The following is a 24,234-nucleotide window of genomic DNA, read 5'->3' as shown; positions in this document are numbered from 1 at the left end:
GCACATGCGCTCATCCTCACCATCCTCCTCTTCGAGCAATTTACCTGAGTGAAGACGAGAGGAGGGAGAGAGAGCAGCAGTGCAGCAATCTTGCAATGCCCTCCAGCATCAGCTGACTTCCTGCAGTGCTCACGCGCGCACCCACTCACGCGATACAGTACGCAGGTCGGCTCCACTCTAAACGGGACTTGTCCTGAGTTTGGAGATGACACTCACACATACCTATACGCCCCCCCCCCCACCACCACCACCACCACCCCCGACCCCCCCCCCCCCCATCTTGGGATGGTGCATTGTCCCATTCCGGCACTCCGGTTGCGATGATGTCATCATTGCAGCAAGCTTTTAACTTGCCGGGCTGGGGGTTCCTCTCCCCTTGAAATGTCCCATCAAGAAAGTTGAATAAATAATAATAATAATTGAAAAAAAATAACACAGATTTGCAGTAACGCCCGTCCGCAAACGGTTCACACTTGCGTACAATTTGGAGCAACTTTACGAAGTCGGAATTTAGTGATTGCAGTGCAATGCGGTGCAGCGTTGCATCACGGGTGCTAATAAATGAAAGTAGTCATCTGCGGACACAGATTTTTTTTTTTTTTTTACATGCACCATCCCATTTGCTGTTACTGTAGAAAAGATGACACCACCAGCGTGCAGTGTTAAAAGTGCTTTCCGGGCACAAGATCGCAGCGACTCGGCGCTCCCATTTGATAAGGTCCATCATCAGTCTACCTACCTACCGCCTGACGCGGCGGACAGAAACGTACACTCGGCTGCTTCCAGGAGGCCCGGGCAGCCGGACTGAGAGCGTATTTGTAGCAGGCGAGTTTTGCTGAGCTGGTTCTTGCTGCTGCAACTGGAATCTGCCTAGTGATCAACTTCCACTACAGCAGTGATGAACTGGCTTTACCCTTCCTCTGAAGGAAGAAAAAGAAAAAAGGAGGAGGAGGGTGTGGGGGTGGGGGTACGCGAGTAGCAGAGCGGCACTGCATAATTAGCCCTCATGGACTCTCATGAATCTGCACATCTGATCGAGGTTTTGTGTCAGTAGGAAAAAAAAAAAAAGAGCATGCCAAGCACATTTGGATACATCTGTGTAATCCATCTTTCATTGAGTAAGCGCTAATAGGCCCTTGTCCGGAAAGCCTGTATTGTATGATGGGATATAATAAATTAGGATACTGCCTAATGGACCTTTCTGACCTTTCAATGACTCGTGCAATAATAGCCAATCAGATAGCCGCATTGTATTAACCCCTGGCTTGACACGCCCCTCTTGCCGTGTTGTCCCACAAGCGACGCTGGTTGTCAATAGCATGCGCTTGGAAAAGTTAATGTTACGAAGGAAATGGTCCTCAGATGCGCTTGGGGAATGTGTGATTCTGAAGAAAGATATCCTGCTAGGTTGCAAGGGGCCCGGTTGATCCATTTTCCAAAGCCTAAAACACAGTTGACGAAGTCTCTACGAGGGATTGAGGCTTGCGGACGACCGCACGAACAATTGAATGTGAACAATATCGACAAAAACAAGGCTGTATTTTCGAAGGTAAGTGAGGGAGAAGTATCTTCTCTGAGTTTGATTGAATTATTATCAGTGCTTTATACATTGCGGGAGAACAACTTTCACTTTGTTAGCGTATCACCGACCTGCTGAACGAAGTGTGTAACATTTTATGCCGAAGAGTCGAGTTAGTGATACGTAAATGCGCCATGTCATGCAAGAGAAATGTCTATTCGCCTATTCGTATTACATCAGACTTTTAAGACGGAGCACTGGGTTCCCTTACGAGCCAAATCAAATGAATACACCCACTCACTTCTAAAGACTACAATGTTATTACTCGTGATCTTTCCAAGTAAAAAGTACTCACCCTGCTTTACATGCGCAGTACGATTCCACAACTTTATCCTGTTGGATTTCAATATGAAGTTTAAACTTTTTTTGCATCGATCGCCAACATCTCGCTGCAACTCTGACATTGCGTCCTGCTCCGTCCAAAATCTTAATTCCGTGTACATATCCTTGCGTGAAATATTTGCGACCTCTCTGTAGAACTCTCTTGGACAGGTCTGACGCATTTGGCCCAAAAACATACCCCAATATTATCTGGAATACATGATAGAGAATCGACTTCAAACATGTTCTGTTCAATCGCCATTTTGGAAGCATGTGGGACATGGCTAAGGGGGCGGAGCTTAAGGCCGCCATCGGAGAGGTCCGTTAGTGTTAACGGGCTACTCGTGTACCACTGCGTTAAAGTCCAAGTATGAATATCGGCTATTACGAATGCAAATTAGTTCGAGTACTATGAGTTGCGGGTCACTCATTGCCGGGTACTGTACTTTTTAATAAGAAAAATGTATATATATACTGTACATTAATTGGACACTCTAAATTGTCCCTAGGTGTGATTGTGAGTGCGACTGTTTGTCTCTACGTGCCTTGCGATTGGCTGCCAACCAGTTCAGGGTGCACCCCGCCTGCTGCCCGTTGACAGCTGGGATAGGCTCCAGCACTCCCCGCGACCCTCGTGAGGATAAGGGGTAAAGAAAATGGATGGATGGTCTATATACTGTAGGTTTTTATAAAGTAACATTCTAATTGGTCTACTGCCTCATAGGGACGGTGTGTCCATTTTAATTAAAGTTACCAAATATGGTTCTTTGCACTAAAAAGGGCCTACAAGTAGATAGTAAGGCCAGAGTTTCGAGTTAAAGGGCAGTTTTATAGGCTCATTTGGTTTTACCTGGAAATGAAACGACGAAAGAAAAAGATTTAAGATAGTGAGATATTTCTTAAAATATTTGGTTTCATTTTCTTTTATTAATAATGTTACATTGTTTTCAATAGCGCAAAAATATTGCCTAGCCACAAAACGGACCATACTCTTTAAAACAACAATGAAAATCTTGAGCCCAATAGCATGATTTACCCAAGTATTTTTTTTAAACATTAAGGGGGAAATAAGAAAAAAATTATTTACATAAATAAGAAGAGTACAGTTGTCTCCCTTCGACCTTTGCGTATTACTGTGACCTGAGAATCTACAGACACACAGAAAACTCTCTCTTTTTTTTTTTTTAGCAATCTCATTGGTATTTATTGATCTTGCGACGGTAAATTAGAAAAATCATTGGCAATTATGCTATGAGGGTAACAATGTTTTTCATGAAGATTTCAAAATGCGACCTTTCAGTCTTTGAAAAATGTATTTATCATTTCCGAGACTAATCCACATTTGGCCGGTGTGTGAAGCGTTTTGGGCTCGCCTATATACAGTTGTAATGTACAGATAGTAACGTCAAAAAATTGCTGCTACCCTTACGATCAAAAAACCCCCCAGAAAAGGTCAGTACCTGCAAGCAAACAAGAATTCAGTTTTACTGTCTCATTAGGTCAGCTTCCCGTTAAGGCATGAAAGGCAGACTATCAATCATCTTAATGTCTTGTGCCGCAACAAAAGTGTTCAAACTTTGCATACAAACCAAATCAAGCAGGCTGAGTCATGCCGGGCTTCTTGGACTACCCTCCCCTCACCCAGTCCTGCTCCTCCCTTTCTGGTCTAGGAACGGCCTCGTGTATCCCGCCGGCTGCCGCGCAGGAACATGCCTTGACTTGTTGCAGTGGCCAAGTGCAGCACAGACACGACACAAGCGGCTTTCGGGTCAAAGCCCGCAGAACACCTCCGGGCACCGGCTGAGCGGTTCCAAACGTGGACGGGGGGGTGCTGGGACTGCTTGACCGCCTTGGGTGAGTGATTCAAAGTGCCTGACATATAATGTTACAGCCCTTCCTGTGAATGTTTGGGTTAACTGTTATTGCTAAAATCAGCAAAGCTCAAAAGCAAAAGTCTTTGTAATCAAAACCGGGAAATTGGAAGCTTCAAGAAAAGCGCGCGTAAGTTGATCACGGGCAGGGAAATGAATGCAGTGTTTCGAAAACATTGGCGTCATCAAGCGGCGTCTTGACGCTAAGATGACACCATGGAAACAAATCTCCTTTCCTTTATGATAATTCCCATAACCAGGTACAATTTCTAGTACCGGGGGAAGTTCGGGTGCCAGGCGTGATGAGCCCATACAAAGCGATCGGTGCCATCGCTGCGACATTTTGAGGGTACCCGGTTATGAAATTACAAATCCAAAACACCCGATGGATAACCGTGTGAGTGACTGGGCCACAGCCCCGATTGTCACTTCACAGTTTCAGCTTTGGTCCAGGGGTCATTTTTCTTGCTGCCGTCAGTGTCCTCTTGACTAAAGATGCCAACATGCTGAATTCAGGAAACCTTCTATTTTTTTTTTTGTCCATAATTGCTGTTGCATTAGTGTGACTTTTTTTTTCCAGAATGATGCAATGGCCGCTTGCATTACCAGACGCAGCAGACAACCATACAGTGCCGTATTGTAAATTTAAAAACTAATTTGTGCTCGGGATTACCTAACTACCACATTGTTCACAGAAATCAGGATAGATGATAGATGATAGATAGAGGATTAGATACAGCGTGCGTGAATCCTATAGACTTATTTCAACTGACGTCACTCGCCTTATGGTTTAGAACGCGGGCGCCATTTTGGTTTGGTGAATTCGAGTAAACAAACAGTAACTAAGCAGGAATCATTTCAGAAAGGCGTACGAATGGGGGCGCACTGCAATGTTACCGGTTGCTCAAACGAAAGTGGGCGTTGTAAAGCGTCTTTCTTTCGACCACCAGCTGTGATCAAGAACCAGTGCGAGAAAACGGACCAGTTTGCGACCAAATGACGACAACTGTGGCTGTCTCGTATTAGCAGAGCCGATCTAGCAGCAAAGTCATTCCCTTACGCCTGAGTTTGCTCGGAGCATTTTGTTCTTGGTAAGTATTGGATACCTTTTAGAATTTCACACCCCCATCCATCTTATCTTCTACCGCTTCTCCGGGTCGCGAGGGAAGTAGCTTAAGGAGGGATACCCAGATTTCCCATTCCCCAGCCACTTCTTCCAGCTCTTCCGAAGGGATGCCGAGGCGTTCCCAAGCCAGCCGAGAGGCATAGTCTCGCCAGCGTGTCTTAGGTCATCCCCGGGGTCTGTTTCCAGTGGGACATGCCCGGAACACCTCACCGGGGAGGCGTCCGGGAGCCATCGGAATCAGTTGCCCCAGCCACCTCATCTGGCTCCTCTCAATGCGGAGGAGCAGCGTCTCGACACTGAGCCCCACCCGGATGACCGAGCTTCTCACCCATTCTCGAAGGGAGAGCCCGGACACCCTGCAGAGGAAACTCACTTCGGCCGCTCGTATCCGGGATCTTGTTCTTTCGGTCACGACCCACAGCTCAAGCCCATAGGTGAGGGTAGGAACGTAGATTGACTGGTAAATTTCACACCTACTTAGCAATATCGAAGTTCCGTGAAGGGCCTACACGTGTGTGTGAATGCAATGCATGTCTCCAAAATCTGTATTTTCTGTTTTATTATAATTAGTTTGCAAAAACGAGTTACCGCACCGCTAGCTGTTTCACGAGTGGAGTTAAAAATGTAGCTGTGGAAGTGGAGAAAAAGGCGCGAGCTCCGCTTGGGACTCGTCCCGGTCGAACCTCTCTCTCTCCCTCTCGGTAACGAAAACGAAAATAACAATCAACACCTCTTTCGTTGGTTTAATCAACATAATTTAACACAACGCTGACTGTAATCACGCGGTACATATTTAAATTGCACAGGTACCTTCCAATTGATACCGCCACATCACAAAGTCAGCCATTGATGAATTGGTTGTAGGCGTCCAGACATTAGTCGGTCCACGGTATAAGCGCTTGTCGAGAAGACGAGATAGTTGACGATGTCTGGATAGGTTACCGACGCCAACATTTGTGTGCGCCATTTACGTTTCTCCGAGGCATGTGGGTCGATATTGTCGATCAAAGCGCACTTCTTGTCGTAACGGTTTCTTGAAACAACATCTAGTGAGCACCGATAACTTTCCAAAGTCTTTTTAGCCATCATGCGTCACTTTTAACAGTCGTACGGACATTTTGTGTAAGGGTTAGGTCTGTACGCAAAAGCCATAGAGTGAGCGGCGCATCAGTAGAGTGAACCCATCCAACATGGCCGCGTGCCCCAGATGGAGTCACGTGGTCGAAAACAGTCTGTTTTCTATTGTGCTTATCCTGTTCCAGGCCCAAGTGAGCCGAAATTAAACTAAACTATTTACAAAGAGCAAAAAAACATTTTGTTGACGTGAGAAATTATCGTGTTCAGGGTTAACACACTTTGTGAATGACAATCAATAATCAACAGAATGCACTCTGGCGCAGGTAAAGACATACAAATGAATCTTATGAAAAGGCAACCCACCACATACACAAAAAAAAAAAAAACAGCGCGATGAAGGCCGTAACCAAGGATTCACAGTCAAGAGACGAGAACTAAACGGCCAACGGAAAACTCATGACAGGCAAAGATGTGCGCATCGAGTGTAGTATGGCACAAGAACGTTGCACTGCAGTAAATAGTGATGTCATTGTTTGCCATAAGGTGATTAGTTTTGTGCAATGGGATTGGATGAAGGTGCGTGACTGTTGTTAGCCAACAATGGAATGACCAAGTAATATACTTTATTAGGATTAGCTTTAACATAATGGAAAAGTACAAAATATTTCCACATTTCAGTAGGTAATTTATATGAAAAGTAAGAATGTTAATTGCAGGACTTACGAGCAGGTCACGTTGTGGGTCCCCGCACGGTCTCCCCAGGCAAAGCTGCTTTTGTGCGGTCGTTCTAGGAACATTGAGAGGTGGAGGTCAGCGTGTTGCACTTTGTGTGTGCGGCACATGCAGCGATCTGCGTATTCCGACACCTTATACAGGAGCAGACAATTGACTTTTTCAGTTCGGGAAATGCGCACGCGCTGCAGTGAAATCCTCCGTGGGCTCAAACTACATGGAATAAACTTGACTATTTACTTACGACGACATCAACCCCTACGTTTAGAGGCGCCGTTTGGCGACCGCGTCACAGCTCGACTAAAACATATCACAGTACACGTTCAAAATGTGTGAATACGATACACGTCCTGATCGCCCGCCAATGAGGGAAGAATTAAAAGCAGCAATATGAATGTCGTACTTGAGTCTTGAGGGAATTTTTGTTGTCACTGACAGCAGGGACATGATTTGAGACAACAAGGATGAAATAATCATAAGTATATTTCGATAATCATTCTGAGGGATGGGCAGCACAGTGGAGCAGCCGGTAAAGCGTTGGCCTCACACTTCTGAGGACCTGGGTTTGATCCCGGGCCCGCCTGTGTGGAATTTGCATGTTCTCCCCGTGCCTGCGTGGGTTTCCTCCAGGTGGGCACTCCGCTTTCCTCCCACATCCCGAAAACATGCAACATTCATCGGACACTCCAAATTGCCCTTAGATGTGATTGTGAGTGCGGTTGTCTGTCTCCATGTGCCCTGCGATTGGCTGGCGACCGGTTCAGGGTGTGCCCCCACCTCCTGCCCGTTGACAGCCGGGATAGGCTCCAGCAAACCCCCGTGACCCTCGTGAGGATAAGCGGCAAAAGAAAATGGATGGATGGATGGATTTTGAGGGGTCAGTCTTGTCACATGGAAATGATTGAGTGGTAACCCCACCTGTGCAACCACCGCAGTTTGGTTGTCACGATCAATCTATTGAGAATTGATTATCTTATCGATATTTTGTTGTTATTTTCCTCCCCCGACTAACATGCATCCATCCATCCATCCATTTTCTTTTGCCGCTTATCCTCACGAGGGTCGCGGAGCGTGCTGGCGCCTATCCCAGCTGTCAATGGGCAGGAGGCGCGGTACACTCTGAACCGGTCGCCAACCAATCGCAGGGCTTGATCGCTTTACCGGCTGACCCACCGTGCCGCCCTAACATGCATTTTATTGTCATTTTCTAGGGCTGGACTTTTATCCTTAAAGTGCATATACTGGTACGCCGTGTATGGTATAAACTGTGTCCAGGGTTTGAGACAACAAAAATGAGCCTTTGCTAAACGTTTAGCATTTGCAATTGGCGTTAGTGCACTAGCGATGACCATTTTAGGTAAAAAAAAAAACAAAACATTACACATCTGATACTGTCTTAAAAATAATTTACAGATCATGTCATTTATCAGACCCCATTACGTCTGTCTGGAATAAATGTCCGTGTGAAACTTCGGTTCTGGCAGCGTAAACAATGTTTTGGGCAAAACTTTTTGGGGCGGGGGGTCGCCCCGGCAAGACAGCACGTCTGCGTCAACCTACCTTTGCAGTCGACTTAAATGAGTTATTCAATATATTTTAACGTTTTCTAATCCCTCCCTCCCCAAAAGAATCACATCTTTTTTGATTAAACAAAGATAATCAGTGTGCAGAATGGAGGACTACAGAAATATTGACAGCTGTGAGGGTGAAATGAGACGACTTTGACATTAAGTCAGTGACTCTAAATGTCAAAGTCGTTATCAATGGATTTGACAGATTAGTTGTTGATTAATCGATGAGTTGTTGCACCTTTACAGATGAGTGTAGGCTATCCATCGAAAATTTGTGTGCAAATGGTCCATCTCTCTCTCTCTCTCTCTCTCTCTCTCTACATGCTACATGCTCTACATGCTAGCTAATCATCTCACCACAACAACAAAAAGCTTTATCTATTTGGAACTGTATTCATCTTAGACCCAGTAAGGTGTTAAACGTGTCTTGGAAAGTCTGGACTTCTTCTTCTTCTTCTTCTTTTCCTTTCGGCTTGTCCCGTTAGGGGTCGCCACAGCGTGTCATCTTTTGCCATCTTAGCCTATCTCCTGCATCTTCCTCTCTAACCCCAACTGCCCTCATGTCTTCCCTCACCACATCCATAAACCTTCTCTTTGGTCTTCCTCTCGCTCTTTTGCCTGGGAGCTCCATCCTCAGCGTCCTTCTACCAATATACTCACTCTCTCGCCTCTGAACATGTCCAAACCATCGAAGTCTGCTCTCTCGAATCTTGTCTCCAAAACATCCAGCTTTGGCCGTCCCTCGAATGAGCTCATTTCTAATCCTATCCAACCTGCTCACTCCGAGCGGAACCTCAACATCTTCATTTCTGCCACCTCCAGTTCAGCTTCCTGTTGTTTCTTCAGTGCCACCGTCTCTAATCCGTACATCATGGCCGGCCTCACCACTGTTTTGTAAACTTTGCCCTTCATCCTAGCAGACACTCTTCTGTCACATAACACACCAGACACCTTTCGCCAGCTGTTCCAACCTGCTTGAACCCGTTTCTTCACTTCCTGACCACACTCACCATTGCTCTGGATTGTTGACCCCAAGTATTTGAAGTCGTCCACCCTCCCTGTAGCCTCACTCTTCCCCCTCTACTTTTCTCATTCACGCACATATATTCTGTTTTACTTCGGCTAATCTTCATTCCTCTCCTTTCCAGTGCATGTCTCCATCTTTCCAATTGTTCCTCTGCATGCTCCCTGCTTTCACTGCATATGACAATATCATCTGCGAACATCATGGTCCAAGGGGATTCCAGTCTAACCTCATCTGTCAGCCTATCCATTACCACTGCAAACAGGAAGGGGCTCAGAGCTGATCCCTGATGCAGTTCCACCTCCACCTTAAATTCCTCTGTCACACCTAAGGCACACCTCACCATTGTTCTGCTACCATCATACATGTCCTGTACTATTTTAACATACTTCTCTGCCACACCAGACTTACGCATGCAGTACCACAGTTCCTCTCTTGGTACTCTGTCATAGGCTTTCTCTAGATCCACAAAGACGCAATGTAGCTCCTTCTGACCTTCTCTGTACTTTTCCACGAGCATCCTCAAGGCAAATAATGCATCTGTGGTACTCTTTCTAGGCATGAAACCATACTGTTGCTCGCAGATACTTACTTCTGTCCTGAGTCTAGCCTCCACTACTCTTTCCCATAACTTCATTGTGTGGCTCATCAACTTTATTCCTCTATAGTTCCCACAGCTCTGAACATCCCCTTTGTTCTTAAAAATGGGAACTAGAACACTTTTCCTCCATTCTTCAGGCATCTTTTCGCCCGCTAGTATTCTGTTGAATAAGTTGGTCAAAAACTCCACAGCCATCTCTCCAAATTGCTTCCATACCTCTACCGGTATGTCATCAGGACCAACTGCCTTTCCAGTTTTCATCCTTTGTAGTGCCTTTCTGACTTCCCCCTTAGTAATCATTTCCACTTCCTGGTCCTTCACTCTTGCCTCTTCAACTCTTCCTTCTCTCTCATTTTCTTCATTCATCAACTTCTCAAAGTATTCTTTCCATCTATTTAGTACACTACCGGCACCAGTCAACACATTTCCATCTCTATCCTTAATCACCCTTACCTGCTGCACATCCTTCCCATCTCTATCCCTCTGTCTGGCCAACCTGTAGAGATCCTTTTCTCCTTCTTTCGTGTCCAACCTGGTGTACATGTCTTCATATGCCTCTTGTTTAGCCTTTGCCACCTCTACCTTTGCCCTACGTCGCATCTCGATGTACTCCTTTCGCCTCTCCTCAGTCCTCTCAGTATCCCACTTCTTCTTCGCTAATCTCTTTCCTTGTATGACTCCCTGTACTTTGGGGTTCCACCACCAAGTCTCCTTCTCCCCTTTCCTACCAGATGACACACCAAGTACTCTCCTGCCTGTCTCTCTGATCACCTTGGCTGTCGTCGTCCAGTCTTCCGGGAGCTTCGGTTGTCCATCGAGAGCCTGTCTCACCTCTTTCCGGAAGGCCGCACAACATTCGTCCTTTCTCAGCTTCCACCACATGGTTCTCTGCTCTACCTTTGTCTTCTTAATCTTCCTACCCACCACCAGAATCATCCTACATGCTACCATCCTATGCTGTCGAGCTACACTCTCCCCTACCACTACTTTACAGTCAGTAACCTCCTTCAGATTACATCGTCTGCACAAAATATAATCTACCTGCGTGGTTCTACCGCCGCTCTTGTAGGTCACTATATGTTCCTCCCTCTTCTGGAAATAAGTGTTCACTACAGCCATCTCCATCCTTTTTGCAAAGTCCACCACCATCTGCCCTTCAAAGTTCCTTTCCTGGATGCCGTACTTACCCATCACTTCTTCATCGCCCCTGTTTCCTTTACCAATATGTCCATTACAATCTGCACCAATCACAACTCTCTCGCTGTCTGGGATGCTCAGAACTACTTCATCTAGTTCCTTCTAGAATTTCTCTTTCAACTCTAGGTCACATCCTACCTGTGGTGCATAGCCGCTAACCACATTATACACAACACCCTCAATTTCAAATTTTAGTCTCATCACTCGATCTGATACTCTTTTCACCTCCAAGACATTCTTAGCCAGCTCTTCCTTTAAAATAACCCCTACTCCATTTCTCTTCCCATCTACTCCGTGGTAGAATAATTTAAACCCTGCTCCCAAACTTCTAGCCTTACTACCTTTCCACCTGCTCTCTTGGATGCACAGAATATCAACCTTTCTCCTAATCATCATGTCAACCAACTCCTGAGCTTTTCCTGTCATAGTCCCAACATTCAAAGTCCCTACACTCAGTTGTAGGCTCTGTGCATTCCTCTTTTTCTTCTGACGCTGGATCCGGTTTCCTCCTCTTCTTTGTCTTCGACCCACAGTAGCTGAATTTCCACCGACGCCCTGCAGGTTAGCAGTGCCGGGGGCGGGCGTTGTTAACCCGGGCCACGACCGATCCGGTATGGGATTCTTTAGATGAACGCTCATATTTGTTTGGCACAGTTTTTACGCCGGATGCCCTTCCTGACGCAACCCTCTGCATTTATCCGGGCTTGGGACCGGCCTACAGATTGCACTGGTTTGTGCCCCCATAGGGCTGCATTTGCCCCCATAGGGCTGCCCAGTAATTAGATTTTCTTAGATGCTTTGTACAGGTCAGAGCCATGCGGGCCATTGCGCCTATGGAACAGTACTGGGAAAAAAAAGAAAAAAAAAAAAACTGTAGCTTGAAAATGCCCGACGAGATCCACAGTTTAGCAGATGCTCACACCAAGCTGTCGAGCCGTCCCAGCTTTGCCCTTGTCAAAGTCGATCAACAAGCTTATGCTTGCCAATATTTCCTGTTTCCAAGGACACAAATTTGATTCGCTGTTTGATATATCCTGCCAACTAGTGCCATTTTAATGATACAATCAGTTCATTAACAGTTAATTAACCTGTCAGTGGTTCTAGTCAAATATTAGGACTTTTCATTTTTTTTAAGTATGTTTGGAAGGGGAGATCTGAATTTCCACTGATAGGAATTGTGACTGTAAGGACTGTGGTGCAGCACATACTTAAAAGTCAAGCAGATGCGAGTTTTTGCGCAGGTGGGGAGAGACTGGGCCTGACAGTGAATAGCAGAAATCTATTAACTATATAATGATAATATAATTGCATTAAAAAAAGTTTATTCAATAGCAGAACTCTATTAATATTAATAATAATAATATGATTGCATCACAAAAAGTCTATTAAAAATATTGAATAAGTGGGAATATACTGACAATAAATCTTTTGGGAGTGCCCCCCAAAAGTATCACTTTTTGCTTATGCTGCTATATTAGTGCAGTTTCGTGCAACATTGCACCATTATCGTATAACTACAATGAAAGCGTAGAAAAACTTGGTTCATTTTTATAAATGATCATTTTAGAATTCTTACTTTGGTACTCGCAGAATTGCTAATTTATGAAGATTGTTTGGCCATCTTGTGCCAGCACGGTGGAACAACTCGTTAAGAGTATTGGCCTCACAGTTCTGAGGACTGGGATTCAAATCCCAGCACCGCCTGTGTGGAGTTTGCATCTTCTCCCCGTTCCTGCACAAGTTTTCTCCGGGCACTCGGTTTCCTCCCACATCCCCAAAACATGGAACATTAATTGGACACTCTAAATTGCCCCTAGGTGTGATTGTGAGTGCGGCTGTTTCTCCCAATGTGCCCTGTGATTGGTTGGCAACCAGTTCGGGGTGTAACCCGCCTCCTGCCCGTTGACGGCGCAAATAGGCTCCAGTGCTCCCGCGGCCCTAGTGAGGATAAGCGTTTCAGAAAATGGATCGATGGATGGCTGGCTAGCCAAGTAAAGGAAATGATTTGATTTCATGCTTTTAACATGGATTAGATATATTTGTATACCAGTATATTTGATTTGTCGATTATTTGACTAATCCACATAACTGTATATATATTTGGGTCAGTTTACTTGGGTTCCCAAAAATGGAAAGGATTAGGAAATGGAATGAGTGGAAAGACTTCTAAATCAGATTTCCAGTTACAATAAAACACAATAATGTTCTGGGATTGTAAAATTTCACCACATAAAATTACTTAGCTACAAATAATTCAATCCAGGGTAGATCATTTGATGCCTTTTGTTTTTGTTTTTTTTGTCTAATTCTTGTATTGCAGAAACGGTGCCATTTGAATTAGGTGTTCGGACCGATACCAAAGAATTATTAAATGCAGTACATAACGCTTTGTGGTCGTGTCACCAGACTTTCGGACGCACGTCTTGAATGCGCCGATGACGAGAAGGGCGGCACTGTCAACTGATCACCACCTGGTGGTGCGTTGGGGGCGATGGTTGGCGGAAGATGCCGGTCTGACCTGTTGTGTGAGGGTCCGCTGGAAATGTCTGGAAGAAACCCCTGTTATGAGTTGAAACTCCCACCTTTAACAGAACTTTGCTCACATTCTAGAAAACGTGGGGTACACTGAGGTCACGGAGGTGGTTAAGAAGGTCCATGGTGGCAAGGCACCAGTGGTGGATGAGATTCGGGCAGAGTTTCTAAATGCTCCGGATGTAGTTTTGGTGTCCTGGTTGACAAGCCTCTTCAATATCACATCGATGACAGTGGGTCAGGATCGAGAGACTGGGACGGTGGAACCCGCCGGAGACCGTGTTCGAATATCGGGGGAAATCACACTTCTCATCCTCCGTGGTAAAGTCCATTCCGGGATGCTAGAGAGGAGGGTCCGTCCAGAATTCTCAAATCTAGTCAAATCTCAAATTTAGTAGCAGCAATGTGGTTTCAAGGAGATTGACGGGCGGATCGATGCAACGTCTGCAGTGATGCAGAATTTGTATCAGTCCATTGCAGTGAAGGAGTTAAGACAAAACTCTCAATTTCCCGGATGATCTACATTCATACCCTCACCTATGGTCACGGGCTGTGGGTCATGACTAAAAGAATAGAAACCCAGACACAAGGAGCCAAAAAGAATTTTCTCTGCATGGTGTCCAGGCTCTCCCCTTAGAATTGGGGTGAGGGATGAGGAGGGGATCAGAGTAGAACCACTGCTCCTCCACATTAAGAGGAGCCAGATGAGTTGGCTCAGGCATCTGATTGGGATGGGGTCCGGGATGCGTCCGTCCCTTGTGAGGTGTGCCAGGCATGTCCCACCGGGAAGAGACCCCCAGGGAAAACTCCTGGTGGAGAGACTGTTCCCCGGCTGGCCTGGGAACACCTCTAGATCTCCCGGAAGAAGTGGATGAAGTGGCTTGGCAGAGGGAAATCTGAGCTTCCTTGCTAAGGCTACTGTCCCCTCACATAATCGGAAGATGTGTGGATGGATTCATACTACCATGGGATGAGATTTCATCACCAACTGCTTGTTTCAAACAAACTTCATAGTCAAAGTCAAATATATAGCAGATATAACTCAAGTCACTCAATCTTTATTTCCGATATGACGCTAGAGTATGGCAATTGCAGAGGACGACGTCATGCATGGTCATGCTGCACCCAAGTCGCAATACGTGGGGGTACACTGCAACCCTCATTTGATGACTGTACAAACACTGAATATCATATTAACATTCCTGCCGCTATCAACTGCCAAAAAGGACGCAAGCCGTCATTCGACTCCAATTTGGATTCGTCGGGTATGACTGACCTTGTAGCATGCATCGGTTAGCGCCTGCTAATTCCTCACTGTCCAGGTAATGTTTTCTCGGGATGTCTGAGCACAAGTCCTGTTGTTCTAAGCTTCGTGTGTTCCAGGAGGAGGATGCGTTTGACAACTTAAAGGAGGGTGACATAAATTCGATTGTACATCACAAACACCTTGTGCGATTGTTTCCGTCAAAGGACGAGATGAAAATTCTCCGAGCACCACTCAAGGCATGACTTTCCAGTTACACAACCCGCGACAGATCATATGATAGCAGAGTCCAGAAGCTTATTCAAGCCGCATTTACTCCCTCATCACGTCGTTCTTACAGCGGGCGACCGCAGATCGGTCTCTCGTTGTCCGTGCTGTCCCGTCAGCAAGCCGAGTCCGCAGGGAGAAGACCATATAAAATTGTCAGGCAGACAAAAATAGGACTGCAGAGATTGCGGAGAGACTTTCGCTGATATCGTGTTGGCAAACAACACCCAATCGTTTGTTTTACACGAGGAGAGCGGACATAGGAACGCACCGCTGCAAATCAAGGTAAATCAATCTCGGCGTTTTGATGCAAAATCATGAGTCATGACACAAATTCTATTCTTGGATTGGGGGTGTGTGTGTGTTTGCTCAAGTTGTGCAAACTCAGAGAGATGATGCACACCAGGCAAGAAGAGGAAGTGTGTGTGTGGTGGTGGTGGTGGTGGTGGGGGTGGTGGGGGGGGGGGGGGGGAATCAAGAATCTATTTGGGAATACGCTTTCGGTCACTTTAAACGGCCATGTACCGACTCATCAGTTATGTAACCCACAGTGGGCCAAAGAGGATGTATTTGATCAGTCACTGAATTCTTTTGAAAACACGAAAGGCTACCCACGTTGTGTCTCGTCACAGAAATCTGATCGTCATCTACTTCTCTTTTAGAACTTCCAGGTTCGAGGCAGACCTGGAAAGTGTGGAGGATTCAAGATGCCACAGTCGAGGCGGACCGCGGTGGCGAGGACCGGCCGGCGGGAGGAAGCACGCGGATGCTGTGGGTGTTTCTCTGGCAGTGTCTTAGCTGGTTGTTGTGAGGAGTGAGAACGAAGCAATCAGCAAGTATACTGCCGCAGAAATTCTTTGCAATAATAATCCGGCAGCACCGACGTGGACTATCGGAGGTGAAAACCTTAAGCGGCCTTGTACCAATCACCCAACTGCAGAATATGACGTCACGTGAAGAAAGCTGAAATAAAACATTTGATAAATTATGAGCGGAGGGAATAGTGCTGATTCAGGAATCTTTTGGATAAAGGCCTCACGGTCTAGTTTTGAAGTTCTAGTCCTCTGCTGCCATCCAGTGGCGAAGACAAACTCCCACCATGCAACAAAAGCAGAGTAGCTTACTTGCAGAGTTGTTTATCTACCGGGTATGAATCGTCAAAATATATCCATATTGATTAACTTCCAGCCTGTTATGTTAATTTTCTATTTTTTTTTTGCTGATTTACTGACCATGTCTCCACTTTCTAATTCTAATAAGACTGAAGAAAAGAGCTGTACATAAAACATGACCTTTTCAGAGGTTTTAACTGACACAATCATAGAGGTATTAATTTAACTGTCAATTTCTGTGTTTTAAATGCACTGCATCATCATATACTGGTTACTTGTTACATTCTTCTTTTCCTTTCGTCTTGTCCCGTTAGGGATCACCATGGTGTGTCATCTTTTTCTATCTTAGCCTATCAAGTGCATCTTCTTCTTTAACACCCACTGTCATCATGTCCTCCCTCACGACGTCCATCGACCTTTTCTTTGGTCTTCCTCTCGCTCTCTCTTCCTTGACAGCTCCATCTTCGTCACCCTTCTACCAATTTACTCACTTTCTCGCCTCTGGACATGTCCACACCATCGAAGTCTGCCCTCCCTAACCTTTTCTCCAAAACATCCAACTTTGGCTGTCCCTCTAAAGAGCTCATTTCTAATCCTATCCAACCTGCTCACTCCGAGCGAGAACCTCAACATCTTCATTTCTGTCACCTCCATTTCTGCTTCCCGTTGCTTCTTCAGTGCCACCGTCTATAATCCGAACATCATAGCCGGCGTCACCTCTGTTTTATAAACTTTGCCCTTCTTCATCCTAGCATAGACTCTTCCGTCACGCAACACACCAGACACCTTCCGCCAGCTGCTCCAACCTGCTTGGACCCGTTTCTTCACTTCTTTACCACACCCGCCATTGCTCTGGATTGTTGACCCTAACTATTTGAAGCCATCCACCCTCGCCATTTCTTCCCCCAGTAGCCTCACCGTTCACTCTTCCCCCTCCACCCCTCTCATTCATACACATATATTCTGTTACATTACATGAAAAAGTAAAAAAATATTCCGAAAAGCCCTCAGCGTGAGTCAACAGTTTTACACCACTGCGAGCACAATAATAGAAACGTGTGAAAATAATACCTCTGTCAATCACAACTCAGCATTATTATCTTTGCAAAGGCAGATTATTTGATAGCTTCTATTAATGGTGCAAGTGGTCATGTATTGTGGCCGGCCAGCGCATCTTCACGGTGAATCATGTGTGGTTATGTACTTTATGATGACTGCAGAATAAAATGAAACGGAAACATTCCACGTCAGCTGTTTTGCTTGTTTTGACGTGAATAAAAAACACGTTTTTTTTTTTAACAAACGAGGCAGATGAGAGAATAACGGGCCACTTAATTTTTAGCAACATTATCGTCACAGTTATCATGAAGACTTGAGTAGCTGGGCTATAATTATATATATATGATATAATGCCAGGGGCAACGCTCCTACGACAAGGCAGATGTTTGCCTCTGGAAAGAAAAGCCACTGCAGTGCTGCAAACTCAAGGGAGTAACAATCTACTGTAGTCTGGCTGCAACAATACCAGAGTTCCCTCCCCGCTCGAAAATAAGCCACTCCAGCTGCGTACAAAGTAACCTTTCCTACGGAACTGTTGGTTAACACTTATCAAAATCACTGTTTCGATCATTTCATCCAAAAATCCATATTTGACTTGGCCCGTGTCATATGCCTGCATTGTGCTACATGACTTCATTTCTACACTCAAGGGCAAGGCAGGAGACGAGAAGTTCCTTCTCGTTTCTCACTTCCTCATTTTCCACTCGTCACACGTGTCTCTGTGGCATTGACGACTTCCCGTACTACAACTAATAATAAGGGATGGTTTTTATATAGAGCTTTTCTAGATTTGCAAAAAAAATGCCAGGAAACTCACGACCAAATTTCTCTCCATAACACCACGGTGGGGAAAAAAAAAAAAGACAATTTGGTTGCAGCAGCAAACTAATTAATTGTGACTGTCCCACTTTCTGTGCCAAGTCCAGGTAAGCTTCGTGCAGATTGTTGAATGTGGGGAAGGGATTCTGCTGCTGCTCAAATAGCAGGGGAGGATCCAGGGCCGGCGGCCATCCCAAAATCCTGAAGAATCCTTTGACTTTTTACTTTATCGCCTGCCAGTTTTTTTTTTTTTTTTTTGATAAATGTATTGAAATTATATAGAAACTATATACAGCATTGCCTTGAGTGACTCGATGACAGCTTCGATCCCAGATGATGTGGCTCAGACAAATTTTTACTTTGATTTGCGAGCTAGAGAAAGCCTATGACAGAGTACCATGAGAGGAAGTCCGGTGTGGCGGAGAAATATGTTAGAATAGTAGAGGATATGTATGAGGGCAGCAGAACAGCGGGGAGATGTGCCGTAAGTGTGCCAGAAGAATTTAAAGTGGAGGTGGGACTGCGTCAGGGATCCGCGCTGAGCCCCTTCCTGTTTGCGCTAGTAATGGATAGGCGGAGAGATGAGGTTAGACTGGAATCCCCTTGGACTATGATGTTCACAGATGATATTGTCGTCTGCGAGTCATTAAAAACAACAAATTATTGTAAGCTAAGATATTTTGCACTTTGAAGATTAACTGATTTTATATACATATATATATATATATATATATATATAGAGAGAGAGAGAATGCAGCCCTATGGGGGCACAAACCAGTGCAATCTGTAGGCCGGTCCCAAGCCCGGATAAATGCAGAGGGTTGCGTCAGGAAGGGCATCCGGCGTAAAAACTGTGCCAAACAAATATGAGCGTTCATCTAAAGAATCCCATACCGGATCGGTCGTGGCCCGGGTTAACAACGCCCGCCCCCGGCACTGCTAACCTGCAGGGCGTCGGTGGAAATTCAGCTACTGTGGGTCGAAGACAAAGAAGAGGAGGAAACCGGATCCAGCGTCAGAAGAAAAAGAGGAATGCACAGAGCTACAACTGAGTGTAGGGACTTTGAATGTTGGGACTATGACAGGAAAAGCACAGGAGTTGGTTGAGATGATGATTAGGAGAAAGGTTGATATTCTGTGCATCCAAGAGAGCAGGTGGAAAGGTAGTAAGGCTAGAAGTTTGGGAGCAGGGTTTAAATTATTCTACCACGGAGTAGATGGGAAGAGAAATGGAGTAGGGGTTATTTTAAAGGAAGAGCTGGCTAAGAATGTCTTGGAGGTGAAAAGAGTATCAGATCGAGTGATGAGACTAAAATTTGAAATTGAGGGTGTTATGTATAATGTGGTTAGCGGCTATGCACCACAGGTAGGATGTGACCTAGAGTTGAAAGAGAAATTCTGGAAGGAACTAGATGAAGTAGTTCTGAGCATCCCAGACAGCGAGAGAGTTGTGATTGGTGCAGATTGTAATGGACATATTGGTAAAGGAAACAGGGGCGATGAAGAAGTGATGGGTAAGTACGGCATCCATGAAAGGAACTTTGAAGGGCAGATGGTGGTGGACTTTGCAAAAAGGATGGAGATGGCTGTAGTGAACACTTATTTCCAGAAGAGGGAGGAACATATAGTGACCTACAAGAGCGGAGGTAGAACCACGCAGGTAGATTATATTTTGTGCAGACGATGTAATCTGAAGGAGGTTACTGACTGTAAAGTAGTGGTAGGGGAGAGTGTAGCTCGACAGCATAGGATGGTAGTATGTAGGATGATTCTGGTGGTGGGTAGGAAGATTAAGAAGACAAAGGTAGAGCAGAGAACCATGTGGTGGAAGCTGAGAAAGGAAGAATGTTGTGCGGCCTTCCGGAAAGAGGTGAGACAGGCTCTCGATGGACAACCGAAGCTCCCGGAAGACTGGACGACGACAGCCAAGGTGATCAGAGAGACAGGCAGGAGAGTACTTGGTGTGTCATCTGGTAGGAAAGGGGAGAAGGAGACTTGGTGGTGGAACCCCAAAGTACAGGGAGTCATACAAGGAAAGAGATTAGCGAAGAAGAAGTGGGATACTGAGAGGACTGAGGAGAGGCGAAAGGAGTACATCGAGATGCGACGTAGGGCAAAGGTAGAGGTGGCAAAGGCTAAACAAGAGGCATATGAAGACATGTACACCAGGTTGGACACGAAAGAAGGAGAAAAGGATCTCTACAGGTTGGCCAGACAGAGGGATAGAGATGGGAAGGATGTGCAGCAGGTAAGGGTGATTAAGGATAGAGATGGAAATGTGTTGACTGGTGCCGGTAGTGTACTAAATAGATGGAAAGAATACTTTGAGAAGTTGATGAATGAAGAAAATGAGAGAGAAGGAAGAGTTGAAGAGGCAAGAGTGAAGGACCAGGAAGTGGAAATGATTACTAAGGGGGAAGTCAGAAAGGCACTACAAAGGATGAAAAATGGAAAGGCAGTTGGTCCTGATGACATACCGGTAGAGGTATGGAAGCAATTTGGAGAGATGGCTGTGGAGTTTTTGACCAACTTATTCAACAGAATACTAGCGGGCGAAAAGATGCCTGAAGAATGGAGGAAAAGTGTTCTAGTTCCCATTTTTAAGAACAAAGGGGATGTTCAGAGCTGTGGGAACTATAGAGGAATAAAGTTGATGAGCCACACAATGAAGTTATGGGAAAGAGTAGTGGAGGCTAGACTCAGGACAGAAGTAAGTATCTGCGAGCAACAGTATGGTTTCATGCCTAGAAAGAGTACCACAGATGCATTATTTGCCTTGAGGATGCTCGTGGAAAAGTACAGAGAAGGTCAGAAGGAGCTACATTGTGTCTTTGTGGATCTAGAGAAAGCCTATGACAGAGTACCAAGAGAGGAACTGTGGTACTGCATGCGTAAGTCTGGTGTGGCAGAGAAGTATGTTAAAATAGTACAGGACATGTATGATGGTAGCAGAACAATGGTGAGGTGTGCCTTAGGTGTGACAGAGGAATTTAAGGTGGAGGTGGGACTGCATCAGGGATCAGCTCTGAGCCCCTTCCTGTTTGCCAGTGGTAATGGATAGGCTGACAGATGAGGTTAGACTGGAATCCCCTTGGACCATGATGTTCGCAGATGATATTGTCATATGCAGTGAAAGCAGGGAGCATGCAGAGGAACAATTGGAAAGATGGAGACATGCACTGGAAAGGAGAGGAATGAAGATTAGCCGAAGTAAAACAGAATATATGTGCGTGAATGAGAAAAGTAGAGGGGGAAGAGTGAGGCTACAGGGAGGGTGGACGACTTCAAATACTTGGGGTCAACAATCCAGAGCAATGGTGAGTGTGGTCAGGAAGTGAAGAAACGGGTTCAAGCAGGTTGGAACAGCTGGCGAAAGGTGTCTGGTGTGTTATGTGACAGAAGAGTGTCTGCTAGGATGAAGGGCAAAGTTTACAAAACAGTGGTGAGGCCGGCCATGATGTACGGATTAGAGACGGTGGCACTGAAGAAACAACAGGAAGCTGAACTGGAGGTGGCAGAAATGAAGATGTTGAGGTTCCGCTCGGAGTGAGCAGGTTGGATAGGATTAGAAATGAGCTCATTCGAGGGACGGCCAAAGCTGGATGTTTTGGAGACAAGATTCGAGAGAGCAGACTTCGATGGTTTGGACATGTTCAGAGGCGAGAGAGTGAGTATATTGGTAGAAGGATGCTGAGGATGGCGCTCCCAGGCAAAAGAGCGAGAGGAAGACCAAAGAGAAGGTTTATGGATGTGGTGAGGGAAGACATGAGGGCAGTTGGGGTTAGAGAGGAAGATGCAGGAGATAGGCTAAGATGGCAAAAGATGACACGCTGTGGCGACCCCTAACGGGACAAGCCGAAAGGAAAAGAAGATATATATATAGAGAGAGAGAGAGAGAGAGAGAGAGAGTTCTGGTTCGAATGAGAAAGTTTCTTGTTTGAAAGGGAAACTGCTTTTAAAGAGTACCACAGATGCATTATTTGCCTTGAGGATGCTTGTGGAAAAGTACAGAGAAGCTCAGAAGGAGCTACATTGTGTTTTTGTAGACCTAGAGAAAGCCTATGACCGAGTACCAAGAGAGGAACTGTGGAACTGCATGCGCAAGTCTGGTGTGGCAGAGAAATCTCTTAGAATAGTGCAGGACATGTATAATGGCAGCAGAACAGTGCTGAGGTGTGCTGTGTGTCACAAGAATTTAAGGTGGAGGTGGGAATGCATCAGGGATCCGCGCTGAGCCCCTTGGATTGGATTCCCCTTGGACTATAGTGTTCGCAGATGATATTGTGATCTGCAGTGAAAGCAGGGAGCAGGGAGCAGGCGGAGGAACAATTAGAAAAATGGAGGCACGTACTGGAGAGGAGAGGAATGAAGATTGGCCGAAGTAAAACGGAATATATCTGCGCAAATGAGAGGGGTTTAGGGGGAAGAGTGAGGCTCCAGGGATAAGAGATAGCGAAGGTGGACGACTTCAAATACTTGGGGTCAACAATCCAGAGCAATGGTGAGTGTGGCAAGGAAGTGAAGAAACGGGTCCAAGAGGAGTGGAACAGTTGTTCTATGTGACAGAAGAGTCTCCCCTAGGATGAAGGGCAAAGTTTATAAAACAGTGGTGAGGCCGGCCACGATGTACGGATTAGAGACGGTGGCACTGAAGAAACAACAGGAAGCGGAACTGGAAGTAGCAGAAATGAAGATGCTGAGGTTCTTGCTCGGAGAGAACAGGTTGGATAGGATTAGAAATGAGCTCATTAGAGGCACTGAAGAAACAACAGGAAGCAGAACTGGAGGAATCAGAAATAGACAAGGACAGTGGGTGTTAGAGAGGAAGATGCACGAGATAGGCTTAGATGGAGAAAGATGACACGCTGTGGCGACCCCTAACGGGACAAGCCGAAAGGAAAAGAAGAAGAAGAAGAGCAAAAATTTTACATATAAGTGCAGGACGTTGTCAGCAAATTAAAATCTCTTTAGGAAAGCATCAGTTTGGCAGATGGGGAGTCCTTCTTATAAAAACACCAAGCTATTTATTGCCACTCCCATTTGAGGTTGACATCATATAAAAGAATTAGAATTAACGTAATTTCCTGCCTATAAGGCGGGACTTTTTTCTCACTCGTTCAACCCTGCGGTTTACGTGGTGATGTAGCTAATTTGTGCATCTTTTCTAACGACCGCAAGGGCGGCACGCGAGCGGAAAAGGTAAGAGTGAGACCGGTGGAAAATATGTGCCGAGGAAGTGACTTTTACCGGCCCTGTTAGCGCTCCGCTAGCGTGTTACTGCCATGTATCAGTTTAACTGGCACTGTTAGCGCAGCGGCGTTAGCGTTAGCATTAGCGCGGTGGCGCTAGCATTGGTGATAGCGGGGTGGCACTAGCGTTAAACTCTCTGTGTACCATATTTCGTGTTTCAATATTGGTTTCAATGTGGGCACTTGCGGCTTTTTCACGGCTATGGCTTATGTATGTACCAAATGGTATTTCCTTTACAAATGTACTGGGTGAGGCCTATAACCAGGTGCGCTCTGTAGGCCGGGAATTATGGTACACATTGTGTATCTAAAACCACATCGCTCGAATGTTACAAGCGTGGAGACGGGATGAATTGGGACCGTATCTAACGGCACCACTCCAAATATCCATCCATTTCCCAAGGCGCTTATCCACACGAGGGTCGGAATATCGAATACAGACATCAAGGCAGAATTTGGCACTTCGACCGGCCTAGTAGTTGTTTTTAATACTGTATTTTGGTTTCCGTACACTACAGTGTGCCTTGCGACTGACTGGCAACCAATCCAAGGCGGAGTCTTACCTACCGCCTGAGGTCAGCTGGGCTCTGGCTCACAAGGGAATATTACCGTCTATGTAGACGGACAGAATAATTGTAACAATCCATCGTACTGGATGTCATGAAGTTGTAAAGGTGGTAGCACCGTTTTATCTTTCTCACAATTACCTTCCCAGTTTGTTGACCAGTGGGGGCCACCATAAGAGAGCCAAATCAGACTCCGAGGGAGCACATGGACAGAGACCACAGTCAGCTGGTTCTACCCCATGGGTGTCGCGTGACGCTCCAGGGAAG

At 45.7% G+C, this 24,234-nt stretch overlaps 3 long non-coding RNA genes across 6 annotated transcripts in view; 2 read left to right on the top strand and 1 right to left on the bottom strand.

Annotated features, from left to right (window-relative positions):
- LOC133513636 (uncharacterized) overlaps positions 1–17,517 on the top strand; it is a 21,758-nt gene extending 4,241 nt beyond the window's left edge. For 2 of the 4 annotated variants that reach the window (XR_009798548.1, XR_009798549.1), the window contains 3 exons: positions 3,571–3,754; positions 4,722–4,862; positions 15,825–17,517. This is a non-coding gene — a long non-coding RNA (uncharacterized LOC133513636). Of the gene's footprint in view, positions 1–1,407; positions 1,550–3,570; positions 3,755–4,721; positions 4,863–15,824 lie in introns of all 4 variants that reach the window. The other 2 variants (XR_009798547.1, XR_009798551.1) reach the window with 2 other exon arrangements.
- Positions 422–24,234, bottom strand: LOC133513648 (uncharacterized). Its single transcript, XR_009798552.1, has 3 exons — positions 24,109–24,234; positions 6,698–6,761; positions 422–920 (listed from the first exon to the last, which is right to left on the bottom strand). It is a non-coding gene; the product is annotated as an uncharacterized LOC133513648 (long non-coding RNA).
- On the top strand, positions 23,254–24,156 carry LOC133513654 (uncharacterized). Its single transcript, XR_009798553.1, has 3 exons — positions 23,254–23,351; positions 23,920–23,976; positions 24,117–24,156. It is a non-coding gene; the product is annotated as an uncharacterized LOC133513654 (long non-coding RNA).

This window comes from Syngnathoides biaculeatus, chromosome 2 (assembly GCF_019802595.1).
Source record: "Syngnathoides biaculeatus isolate LvHL_M chromosome 2, ASM1980259v1, whole genome shotgun sequence".
Lineage (NCBI taxonomy): Eukaryota > Metazoa > Chordata > Actinopteri > Syngnathiformes > Syngnathidae > Syngnathoides > Syngnathoides biaculeatus.
This window is presented reverse-complemented; position numbering and strand designations above follow the sequence as displayed.